The sequence below is a fragment of the Rhinolophus hipposideros genome (genome assembly GCF_964194185.1).
Source record: "Rhinolophus hipposideros genome assembly, chromosome: 16".
NCBI classification, from domain to species: Eukaryota; Metazoa; Chordata; class Mammalia; order Chiroptera; family Rhinolophidae; genus Rhinolophus; species Rhinolophus hipposideros.
This window is the reverse complement of record NC_138062.1, coordinates 56,651,273-56,664,571: the sequence shown is the minus strand read 5'-3', so window position 1 is coordinate 56,664,571 and position 13,299 is coordinate 56,651,273. Positions and strand designations below refer to the sequence as shown.

At 45.1% G+C, this 13,299-nt stretch overlaps 1 protein-coding gene across 2 annotated transcripts in view; it reads left to right on the top strand.

The window, feature by feature from the left end:
* Positions 1-13,299, top strand: part of VAV1 (vav guanine nucleotide exchange factor 1) — a 54,444-nt gene that overhangs the window by 12,304 nt on the left and 28,841 nt on the right. The window lies entirely within an intron of this gene.

The following is a 13,299-nucleotide window of genomic DNA, read 5'->3' as shown; positions in this document are numbered from 1 at the left end:
GCAACTATTTTATAATTCTTGCAGATTCTATCAGGAATTCAGATGGGGTGTGATGATGATGGTTTGTCAGCTCTATAATGAGAAACCTTGAGGGGCTGGGGGCTGGGATCATCTGGAGCATTCTTCACTCGCATGATGGCTGCCTGGGTTGGAATGACTCGAGGCTGCATTCAACTGGGGCTTGTTGACATGTTGCTTCTCCACGTGGTTTGGGCTTCCTCACAATATGGCAACTAAGTTTGGAGGAGGAACATGGAGAGAGAGCAAGTGTTCCTCAAAAGACCAAGGCAGAAGCTGCAAGGTTTCTTCTGACCTACTTGGAGATCATGCAGTGTCACTTTGTGGCATTCTTAGTGACAAGCAAGTCACTAAGATCAGCCTAGATTCAAGGGGAGATTCAAGGGAAGGGGAATCAGACGCCACCTCTTGATGAGAGCAGACAAGTCACATTACAGAAGAGCCTGCTGGATGGGTGATTTTTTTTTAATTGGGGAATATTGGGGAACAGTGTGTTTCTCCAGGGCCCATCAGCTCCAAGTCATTGTCCTTCAATCTAGTTGTGGAGGGCGCAGCTCAGATCCAAGTCCAGTCTCCATTTTCAATCTTAGTTGCAGGGGGCACAGCCCACCATCCAATGCAGGAATCGAACTGGCAGCCTTGTTGTTGAGAGCTCGCACTCTAGCCAGCTGAGCCATCCGGCTGCCCCCTGGGTTATATTTTTGTGGCCATCTTTGGAAAGCACCACCTGTTACATGTTACTATCCTAATTTTGCAGATGAGGAAACAGAAACATGGAAAATTTAAGTAAGTTGCCTGAGTGAATGAGTAGCTATGCTGGGATTTGAACCCAAGTGTCTAGGCCTCCCAAACCTGTGACCAGAAGCACTGTATGAATATTACCACTTTGAGGGATCATAGGCGCCTTTCAACTACTTATGGAGATAGTCAGAGTTCAGCCAGGAAAGCAGAAATAATCTTAGGTCTGACAGAGATAATTTAATTCAGAGAACTGGCTAATGGGTGGTGGGGGAGCGGAAAGGACAGATGGGGGATACTAAGAGAGTAGCTACTAGGCTGGAGAAACAATTGACAGAGGTGGTGTGACCAGGGGCCAGGTGCCAGAGCCATTCAATGAGAGGGAGAACCTGGGGCAAGAGGTGTCATCAGGGAACTGGGACCATGAAAGAGAAGCGTGTGCTGTTGGAGAGGCACAGCAAGAGAAGGAGAAGTACCCTGTCTTCTCTCTTCTTCCCACCCTCTAGTCTCCTTCCTGGACCTCCCTTTGGATGAACCTACATGGAAGCCAAGGTGCAAAGGAACCTGGGAAATGTAGTTCTCTTGACTACAGGTCAAAGCAAAGGAATGGATCTGAGAGCAAGCAGGCTAATGACCCGCATAGAGCTTGAGCAAGTTACTGCCTTTTTGAGCTCAATGTATTATAGCAATGAGATGGAGCTGCTGTTACTGCTATTTGCCGGAGAATTGATGATATGCAATAGCTTTATTTCTCGTGGCAGGGTCCTTCTTAGCTTTACTGGCTCTGTTGGTTTTGGAGTTTAGCTCACTCGTAGATCAAAGCCAGATCTCCTTTCTTTGGATTCTCCTTATCATAAAACACCAGCACGCAGCTAATCAGCCTTCCTCCAGACAGCGCATCAGAGATCTGCCTACCGTGATTACGTCCCCAGCTACCCGTAAGTTGCCTCTAGAACAGGCCGAACACTCACAGCCCCTTCGTGGCTCCTCAACGCACAGTGTTTCCAGAACTCCACCTCGGGGTGGCTGTCTGCCTGGGGGACCTAGAATGACCCCCAGATGGCTACAACGTCTGAGCACCCTAAGAGATGTGGGGCTGTTGCTTTCAGGCTGATCTGTGATTGAGCTGGGAGTTAGAGAAAATGCTTCAAAAGGCCTCAACCCTTTGTGCTTCCCTTGCAGGGCCTCTGGGAGATGTGGCAGAATGCTGGGTTGTTTAGGGTGATAACCACTCGCCCTCGCCCTATCTTGATCACATGGCCTGTTTTTGTAAATCAGCACTGAGACCACCCTTGATTCACTCCCTCCCATTCCCCCCACTCTCACTCTGCTCCAGCCACGCTGGTCTCCAACCTCTTCCTGCAACACAGCAGGGTCTTTGCATTGACTGTTCCCTCTGCCTGGAATACAGCTCCTCCAGACACCTACCTGGATCACCCGCTCCTTCAAGCCTTGACTCAGTGTCACTGTTTCAGCAAGGCTTCTTGGGCCTCCTTATTTAGAATTGCACCCGCTCCTGGTACTCTCCACCCCCACATCCTACTTGATTTTGTTCCTTAGCATTCACCACCTTCTAACAAGCTATTCTCATAGTACTCATGTAACACGTTGTTTGCCTCCTTTGGCCAGAATGTCAGCCTTGCAGGGGAAGGGAATCCAGACCTGTTTTGCTCACAGCTGTATCCCCAGCACTTGGACCACCACCTGGAATAGGTGCTTGTAACTATTTACTGAACCAAAGAAGGGGTGGCTGAATGATCAGAGCCCCCTCGCATGCTCTTCCCTCTGCTGGGCATACTTTCCCCCTCTCATACTCTAAAGTAAGATTTATTTGGACAGGAAGGGCACATATTTGCCTCTCATTTAGTATATTTTATCAAGGGTAGGAACAAAACTGTGACAGGAGAGTACGTTTTGCATTATTGACCAAATGATGGTTTACGTTATTCCTTCTTTCTCACCCTCCCATTTCCTAGAAGCTCCCCTGAAGCTTCTAGTTTTAGGGGAAAGACATAGCGATTATCTGGTCCCCCATTGACTTTAAAAAAAAACAACAGCTTTATAACATACAATAAATGATATAGTTAAAATACACAATTTGGTACATTTTGACATATGTATGAAACCAGACCCATAATCAAGAGAGTGAACCTATCACCTCCCAAAATTTCCTCCCACCCTTTGGAAATCTCTCCCTCCCAACCCTCTGTGTCCCCCTACCTGCCATCGCTAGGCAACCACTGATCCGCTTTGGGTCTTCTAAACTTTTATATAAATGGAATCATACAGTATGTATGCTTTTTAAGTCTAGTTCTTTCACTTGGCATGATTCTTGTACAATTCACTGTACTGTTGCCTATATCAGTCCTTCATTCCTTATTACCGAGTAGTATTCTATCGTGCGGACGTACCACCGCTTGTCCTCTCTGCATACTCTCCACCTTCTAACAAGCTATATTCATATTCATCTAACACGTTGTTTGCCTCCTTCTGTCAGAATGTCAGCCTCGCAGGGGCAGGGATCTGTACCTCTTTTGCTCACAGCTGTAACCCCAGCACTTGGACCACTACCTGGAACAGAGCAGAGGCTCATAACTACTTACTGAATCCATGAAGGGGTGGGTGAATGACCAGAGCCCCCTCGCATGCTCTTCCCTCTGCCTGGACCACTTCCTGTGCTGGCGCTGAACATTTGTGTTGTTTCCACTTTCTGGCTGTCACAGATAAAGCCGCTGTGCACGTCCGTGTGCCAGTCTCCAGATGGAAGATGGATATTTGCTTTCTTGGGTAAATGCCTGAAGATGGACTAGGTCCCGTGGTAGTACATATTTAACTTTGTAGGAAACTGCCACACTGTTTGCGCCATCTGATACCCCTACCAGCAGTGTGCGAGGGTTGCCTGGGATGGTTTTCTTCTTCGGTTGCCATCTCTTAGTCTTTGTCTTTATCAGACACGTCTCCCATTGAACCAGATCCCACAATTCTCTGTGCTTTTTTGCGTACTCCCCCACCACTGTGGTAATTGATCAATTATCTGTGTTAATATCTACTCAGTGTCTGTCTCTAGACTATATAAGGTCTGTGGGGACTGGGTTCTGTCTTGACCACCACCAGGTCGCAGGGCTTGGCACACAGTAGGCACTCAATACATGCTTGCTGAATGAATGGATGACCCTGTCTAGTGACCCAGGTGCTAGAGTGGAGATTTGCTTGGTATTTTCATTTCCAAAGTGAAGATGAGAAAACTGAGGCAGCAGAAGGTGCTGGGACTCATCCAAGATCTATTGGCTTGTGGTGGCTGGGCTGGGAGTCGAACCACATCTCTCTGGACCCCCTCGACTGACACTAACATGTTGGGTGTGTGCTGGGGTAGGAGGGGAGGGGTAAAAGAGAGACAGGCTGGCTCAGGAAGGGTTTTGAAGACCAGGATGAGCAGTGTATGCTTTGCACTGCTGCTTCCAGGCTTTGAAAAGGGTGCGCAGCATACCCACCCTTTCTGGTCTGCAAGATGAAGTCTTGCAGCCCTAAGATTAAGGGGCTGCAAGGGCTGAACATAGAGGGCCTCCCTTTTTCTGTCTCCCCAGCAAGCCCTGGTAACAGGCATTTCCTGTTTCCGGCAGGCTCCTTGGGGCTGGGGTGGGGGTGGGGAGCTGATTGTAGCAGTTGTGCTCAGCTCCAGGTCCACTCTCCTGCTCCCTGCTCCAGCCACCAAAAGGGGTCTCTGTCCCTGCCCACTTGTTCCCTGAAGGAGGGCAGCGACCTAGCCAACCTTTCCAGCTCTTTCTTTGTCCCGGTGCAGGGGCTGTGCTGATGGGGGAACTGCAGGCAAAGGGGAAGTGCCAGGGTGATGATTTGCATGTGGGTAACATGCCAGCGCAACTCTGATGTTCTGGTGGAAGGAGGAGAGGAGCTGAGTGGTTGCCCCCCAGCAGGGAGGAACTGTCCTCACACGCCCTGCCTACATTTGTTTAAAGGTCCTCCTGTTCTTTGCCACCTTCTCCCACGCCTCAGGCTACCGGGAAGTCCTTCTGGTGGTCTAACCTCAGTCACTCCGGTTGTCTGATGTAGCCCCTTTCTTCTGCTGGCCCCACTCCAACCCAGAGGGCTGATGAGTCATAACCCCTTCCCCCCTTTGAGGTGTCACATGACTGGGGGGAAGGAGTCTCAAGGCTCAGCTGATCTCCCTGAGGTCTGGAAGGAACTTCCTCCTGCAGGCCAGATGAAGCCATCTGTTCTGTTGCCCTGGGTGACCTGCAAGCCCTGCCAAGAGTAAGCCCAGGACCCTGCAAAGGCTGCTGGGCTGGAGAGTGGTACATGTGTTTCCTGTCACGTGCTAAACCCCACGTGGCACCAAGAAGCAGCTTGGTGTGGTTCAAAGAGGTAGAGTGGTACAGTGGTTAGGGACTTGGCCTCTAAGCCCAGAGAATTGGTGTCTGGCTCCCCATTCCTACCTCTGTGGCCTCGGGCAGGGGATGTCTCCTTTCTGAGCCTCAGTTGTTCCATCTGTCAAGTGGGAATTTATTCACCAACTTATATTGAGCACCTAATATGCACCAGTCATTGTACTTGGTGCTGAGGCCACAGCAGTAAACAAAATACAGGAAGAACCCTGCCCGTGTGGAGTTGATGTTCTAGTGTATAGGGGAGGGTGGGCAGAGAACAAATAGACAATAACAAAATAAGTGAAATATACAGTGCTCCAGACAACAAATTCTATAGGGAAAAAAATAAATCAGAAAAGGAGGATGGGGAGTGCTGTGTGCATGCATGTGTGTGTGTGCTGTAGTTTTAAATACAGTAGTTGGGAAGGTCTCACTGAAAAGTGACATTTCGACAAGGAAGGGAGGCAGCAGGTTAATTGGGGGGTTGGCATTCTAAGCAGAAGGGAACAGCATGTGACAAGGTCCTGGGGCTAGATTGTGCCTGACGTGTTCTAGGATCAGTGAGGAGACACATGTAGCTGCAGCGCAGTGAGGTGAAGATAGGTGACAGGGACAGGTTGGGCAGCACCTGTGGGCTGCAGAAAGTATTTGGGTTTGCATCTGGGTGGGTGGGATGAGAGTCCTGGGAGGGGTCTGACAATATCACTCTGGCTGCTGTATTGAAAATAAACTATAGGGGTTCAGGGGCAGGAGCAAGGAATCCAGTGAGGAGGCCATTGCAATAATCCAGGTGAGTGATGATGGTGGCTTGGACCGAGGAGGTGACAGTGGAGAGATGGGGTGGGATTCTGGGTATATTTTAAAGGTGGAACCAATAGGATTTGCTGACGGATTGGAAGTCGAGTGATAGAGAAATAGAGGAATCAAGGCGACACCAACATTTTGGGTCTGAATAATATACGAAGGACATATATTATTAGAGCCCACCTCCTGGATCTCGGCGGTGACTGTTGGGAGAATTAAACAAAACTCTGCATATCAGACTCTTCACATAAAGTTTGGCAAAGGCGAAGTTCTCGGTAAATGGTGCCTCATCCCAACAAGGGCTACGGGTGGGGATCATGATGGTGATGTTGAAGAAGATGATGATGATATTGTTGGTGATATGATGGCGATAATGACAATGATAATGTGATTATCATGATAGTGATGATGGTGGAAATGGTGGTGATGGTGGTGACATTGATGTTGATAAAAAACGATCACTTCCAGATGTTGAGGAAGTGATACCATGCCAAGCCCTTTAACATGCATTGTTGTGTTGAATTGAAACAACATGACACAGTAGGCATTTAGTAGGTGAAAAAACAAGTTCAGAGAGGGGAGGTGACTTGCCCGAAGACACACAGCAGGTAGGAGGCTCTTCCTGTGTCTTTTTGTATTAGGAGAACTTTGGGGTTTTTCTCCATCCTGTTCCCTACCTTACCATCCCAGGATCCCCCCTCCTGACTCCAGGGGCTGAGGAGAATAAGTTGAAGAGAAAGCTCTGGAGTTTAGTGATGTTTACACCAAAGGTGCTGCGATCCTGCTCAAAAGCTAATTTGCTGATGAGAGAAATGTGTTTGAACCTCCTCCCACCGTCAGCGCCTTGCTGTCCTGTCCCAACACCTCTGGGAAGAACTTCCTGATCCCATATTCCTCACTTGGACTCTTACTGAAATCTCAGTTTCTTCCAGAATTCGCTTGACAGTCATTCTTTTTTTAAATTTTTTATTGGGGAATATTGGGGAACAGTGTTGTTGTTTTTCCCAGGACTCAACAGTCGTTGTCCTTTAATCTAGTTGTGGAGGACGCAGCTCACTGGCCCACTGCCCCTTGACAGTCATTCTTGCAATGAACATAATAGGAAGCTCTGGAAGATGAGAGGGCGAGGGCAGACAAAGGAGGATTGTTCAGGACTCTAGAGGATGCTGTGGGTTCCCAATCCCTAAGTTCTTAGCCCTCTCTGGAGTCACCTCCAGAGAGGGTTCCCGATGGCCCCTGAGTCTTCCTGACTGAGAATGTTCTCCGCCTGTAGGAAGCTTGAGAGCCTGCAAAGGGCAGTCTGGGTGCTTGAAGTCAACACCCCGAGTGGCAGCCACAGTCACTGCTGGAGGGGAGTTGACAGATCAGTGTCGCAGTGTTCTCATTTCTCAGATGGGACGATTCTGGGCAATGTCCACCTCATCTCCCAGAGGTCCCCAGAGGGCGGAGCCCCAGCTCACTCCAGCACGGCCTAATAAACACCTCCTGCATTGATTTTCTTCTCCCTGTGTCACTTCCTTGCTGCCCTGAGTCCTTGCATTACTTCCCAGATAAACTACTTGTACCCCCAAATCCTCCTCTCAGGAGCTGCTTCCAGAGACCCAAACTAAAATAGGCATGCGACCTTAGTGTGCTGCTCAATTTGTAGCATAAGGAACACTTCCAGACAACTGTAACATTTTGTGTGAAGAACAAACTTAAGGGTAAGGTCTGTCATTTCAATCCCTGTGTGGCACCAGCCTACAGGTGGCACCTGAGATGATTTCAGGCCGACCACAAAAAACAGCAACACTCACAGTGAGAAAGACCATTCTGTCTTTGTTTCTTTTTCAGTCCTACTCTCAGTTTTGCTCTATTGTTGGAAATATTCTTCCTAATGTGAAATCTATCATATGTGCACGAGGGTTGTAAGGCATAGAGGAAACATTTAAAGAATAATAGAATGAATGATGTGCCACATCACTCCGGTGAAGAATTACAACATCATTGTTTCTTGGGAATCCTTAAAACAGTATTTCTTCAGCTCTTTTGACTCTAACCGTAGTGAATGCACTTTTCCCCCATGACGCCCCTGGCCACTGCCACAAGAGCACATGAACACATGCAACTGAAAGGAAAGCTTTATGAATCCATTCCTACCTTTTCTACGTTGAAAATATTGCAATGTATTTTATTCTATTCTAGTGGGGTCTGCTGATTCCATGACCTACTAATGGCTCATGATCCAGTCTAGAAGACACAGCATGAGAAGCTCCTGTGCGCCCCTCCTTCATTGCACACCCTTCCCTTCCCCCACTCCCCAGAGGTAGCCACAGTCCTCAACTTTTAGATAATAATTTCCTTGGTATTCTTTATAGTTTTGCTATATGGATATCCTTAAACATTGTGCAACTTAATTTTGCCAATGTCTATACTTGATATAAATGAAATTATAACATATGTATGAGAGTTGCATTTTTATTTGACGTTATGTTTTTGAAATTTATCCATGTCTGTGTATGTGGCTGTAGTCAATCCTTTTGTAATGCTGTATAGTACTCCACTGTGTTAACTTGCCACAATTTATTCATTCTACTCTTGATGGATATTTGGGGTGTTTCCATTTCTGGCCTTGTATTAGTTAGCTATAGCTGTGTAACAAATTACTCCAAGATTTAGGAGCAAACAAACATTTATTATCTCACATAGTTTCTAAGGGTCAAAGGTCTGGGAATGGTTTTGCCGGGTGGTTCTGGCTCAGGGTATCTCAGGAGGTTCATCAAGATGTTGGTCTAGGTTGCCATCATCAGGAGTTTGGGCATGAAAGATTCGTTTCCAAGATGGCTTATTCTGCTGTTGGCAGGAGACCTCAGTTCCTTGCCATGTGGGCCTCTCCATAGAGCTGCTTACAACATGACTTCACTCAGAGTAGGGAGCGAGAGAGAGGGAGGGAGAGAGGGAAAGAGAGGCATCTCACTGCCTTTATGAACCTCGCCTTTGAGTCCCACGCTGTTATTCCCATCTTATACTATTCATTAGAAGCAAGTCACAGTCCTGCACACACTCACATGGAGGCGATTACACAAGGGTGTGAACAGCAGGGAGTGAGGTTCACGGGGGCCATCTTGAAAATTGGCTACTGTAGGATTCTTACAAGCATTCTTGCTCTGAGCATCTTTGTACACATCTTTTGGTGCATAAGCAAGTGTTTCTCTATGATTTAAACCTAGGAATTTGGGGGTCAAAGAGTAGATAATGCCAAACTGTTTCCCAGAATTGGTTTCTAAACCAATTCATGCTCCTAGAAGTAGTGTATGAATATTTCTGGGATCCCACCTCTTTGCCAATATTTGGTATTTGCCTGACTTAAATGATTTGTATATCTGGTGGGCAGGAAATTGTATATTGTGATTTTAATAGCATTTCTTTGGTAGCTATGTACTGAGATTGGGCATCTCTTCATGGGTTCGGGGCAGTTGTAATTCCTCTTCAGTGAAACACCTGTTCACGTCTTCCCTATTTCTGATTATACTGTTTGAAGCTTGTTGAATCATTAGGAGTTCTTTATGTATTTTGGATACAAATGTATAACAGGTAAACATTTTTGCTTTGTGGCTTGTCTTTCCACTCTCTTCATGATGTTTTTGATGAATAGAACTTTATTTTCGTGTAGTTGAATCTTTTTCTTTATGAATTGGGCTTTCTGTTTATTGCTCCCAATTCTGAGGTCATGCAGCTGTTTTCCCAAATTGTCTTCTAAAAATCTTTAGCATTTAAGTGTTTAATCCATCTGGAATTGATTTTGAGTAGGATATGAGGTAGGAATTTGAATTAATTTTGTTTGCCCTTATGGGTAACCAGTTGGACCACCCACGATTATAAAATACTACTTCTTTTTACCATGTGTCTATGATACCTGCTCATTCATAAAATGCATTTTCATATATATGTGGTTTATTTCTGGGTCCTGTAGTATGGGTTATTTGTCTTTAACCCTTTTTATTTATCTATTGCCAAGTAACAAGTTATCCTAAAACTTCAAAATATAACACAACCATTAGGCTTATGAATGATTTGTGTCCAGGGTTTCTGAAGCCAGCAGTCACATGTTGACTGGGGCTGCAGCATGCACTTCCTGGGCGGCTTGGTTCCTCCCCACATGGTCCTCTCCACAGGACAGGACACACTGAGCCACCTCGCAACACAGCGGCAGTGAGCAACTCAAGAGGCCAAAGTAGACGTTGCAATGCCTTTTCTCCTTTAGCCTTGAATAATAGTCATATATCGTTACTTCTATTGTATTCTATTGTCACACAGGGCCAGTCTTGGTTCAGTGTGTGTGGGGATTACAAACAGGGCATGAATACTGGGACCCGTGGACCACTGGGGGTCATCTTGGAGGCAAACTACTGTAATTACATGGTCTTAATGACTGTGGATTTATTTTATTATTATTATTTTTAAACATTTATCACCAAGTTAGGAAATTTGCTTTTATTGTATTTTATTTTTTTTCAATTGGGGAATATTGGGGATCAGTGTGTTTCTCCAGGGCCCATCAGCTCCAAGTCATTGTCCTTCAATGTAGTTATGCAGTGCGCAGCTCAGCTCCAAGTCCAGTCACCATTTTCAATCTTTAGCTGCAGAGGGCACAGCCCACCATCCCATGTGGGAATTGAACCGGCAACCTTGTTGTTAAGAGCTCGCACTCTAACCAACTGAGCCATCCGGCCACCCATTACTGTGGATTTATGATAAGTCTTGATATCTGGTAGGACTAGAATCTCACTTTATTTTTCCTTTATAGAATTGTCTTTGCTACTTGACACATGACATTCATGTGTCAAGTTCAATGAAAAACCGAGTAAACTTAATAAACAATAAAATAAAACAAACTCCTTAAACTTCAAAATGAATGGCTATGATCTGGCTTAGAATAAATCCTATTTTCCAAAACAATGGGGATTTTAACTGAAGTTACATTGAATCTATAGCTCAAGTTTGGAGAGGGTTGAAAATTTTAAAATACTGAGTCTTTCAGTAGATGAGCACTAGTATGTATTTCACTCTATTTCAATCTCCTTTCATGTCTTTCAATAACATTTTATAATTTTCTCCATAAAGCATCTGCATTTCTTTTTTTTTAAATTAATTTATTTTTTTATTAGTTTCAGGTACACAAGACAAGGTACTACTTAGACGTTCTTCATTTATATCCCTCACACTGTGGGCCCCCCTACCCCATCCCCTCATCCACTATCCCTCCGACATTGCACCGAGCCATCACATTATATATATAAAATTATAGTTGGCATTTCTTTTTGTTAGGTGTGTTAGAGATCACCAGCTTTTTTATTTGTTTGTTTTACAAGTTTTAGGCTGTGGTAAGTGGTATCTTTTTAAAAGCAAAGTCCAGCTTTCCTACAGTGAAATGCTCAAGTCTTCAGTTTACCATTCAATCAGTTCTAGCACATGTGGATACTTGTACAACCCACACCCTTATCAAGACACAGAACATTTCCATCACTTGTGGGATTTCTGAGTCAATCTCCACCACCATCCTCACCCCAGAAGCAACCACTGATCTGATTTCTATCACCATAGGTTAGTTTTGCTTATTTCAGGATTTCACAAATGCTAGCTTTAAAAAAAAAATAACATTTTCTGACTGATTGTTGCTGAGTTACCAATGCACAGTAAACTTCGTATATTGATTTTGTATGTAGTCACCCTGCAAAATTATTTTATTAATGTTAGTTATTTATCTATACCTTCTTTTGGGCTTTCTATGTTGACAATCATATCATCTGCAAAAATGACCACCATTGTATTTCTTTCTTTTCTTTTTTCTTTTTTTGTCTTGTCTTGTAGTACAGGTGAAGACTTTAAATACACTGTTGAATAGAAATGGTAATAGTGGGCACCCTTGCCTTGATTCTGATTTCAGAGGGAATCTTTTCAACATTTCACTATTAAGTATAGTGTTTCGCTTTTTATTTAGAACAAAGGCTTAAGGTTTTTTGAAGACGGTTTTTACCAGGTTACAGAAGCTCCTTTCTATTCTTACTTTGCCAAGAGTATTCTTTCTCTCTCTCTCTCTCTCTCCAATCATGAATGGATGTTGAATTGCTGCTATGTATTTATGTGTCTCTAACTGTGGCTAATCCCTTCTTGACAGAGAGAGACCAGGCCTTGGCACCAACAGGATCCAGCTAGAATTTAATAACACCGTTTACATTATGTGGATTTTACACTGGCTTCTATTTATAGCAAATGATCCTAGTTTTCTTGGATAAAAGGATACAAAGTTCTCTTCTTAAATACATTGATTTAAGTTAAAGTCAATTAAAAGACCATGTTCCATACGACTGTGGATGTGGCAATAATTGAGAAGATACAATCTGAGGATGGAAATAGGAGCTAATGATACAACGAACACTGTGTTTGGAGTTGATTCTACGTGCTGTCAGGGCACAGTGCTGGAAGTCAGGCTGCCTGTGTTTGCATCCTGGCTGGCTGTTTTTGCCTCAGTTTCCTTATCTGTAAAATGAGGAAAACAATAGGACTTACCTTACCTTGCAGGATTGTTGTGAGGATTCCATGTCATCTATGTATCTATGTATCTATCAGTTGATATGGAGAGAGAGAGAGAGAGATTCATAGAAGCAGAGAGTGGAATGGTGGTCACCAGGGGCTGGAGGTGTTGGGAAAACTGAGAGATGTTGGTCAAAGGGGACAAACTTGCAGTTATGGAGGATGAATGAGTCTAAGATCTAATGTCCAGCATGATGACTGTCCTTAATAACACTAATGAACACTGGAAATATGCCAAGAGAGTCGATTTCAGGGGCATTCATCACACACGATACCATGGTGACGGCGTGAGAAGATGATGTGTAAATTACTTGACTGCAGTCATCATGTTACTATGAATATCTAATCATCATGTTGGACACTTTGAATATATACAATTTTTATTCAAAAAATATATACAATTAAAAAACAAAGAGCAGGGCCGGCCCGGTGGCTCAAGTGATTAGAGCTCCGTGCTCCTAACTCCGAAGGCTGCCGGTTCGATTCCCACATGGGCCAGTGGGCTCTCAACCACAAGGTTGCCAGTTGGATTCCTCAACTCCCGCAAGGGATGGTGGGCTCCACCCCCTGCAACTAAGATTGAACACGGCACCTTGAGCTGAGCTGCCGCTGAGCTCCCGGATGGCTCAGTTGGTTGGAGCGCGTCCTCTCAACCACAAGGTTGCTGGTTTCGACTCCCGCAAGGGATGGTGGGCTGCGCCCCCTGCAACTAGCAACAGCAACTGAACCTGGAGCTGAGCTGCGCCCTCCACAACTAAGACTGAAAGGATAACAACTTGACTTG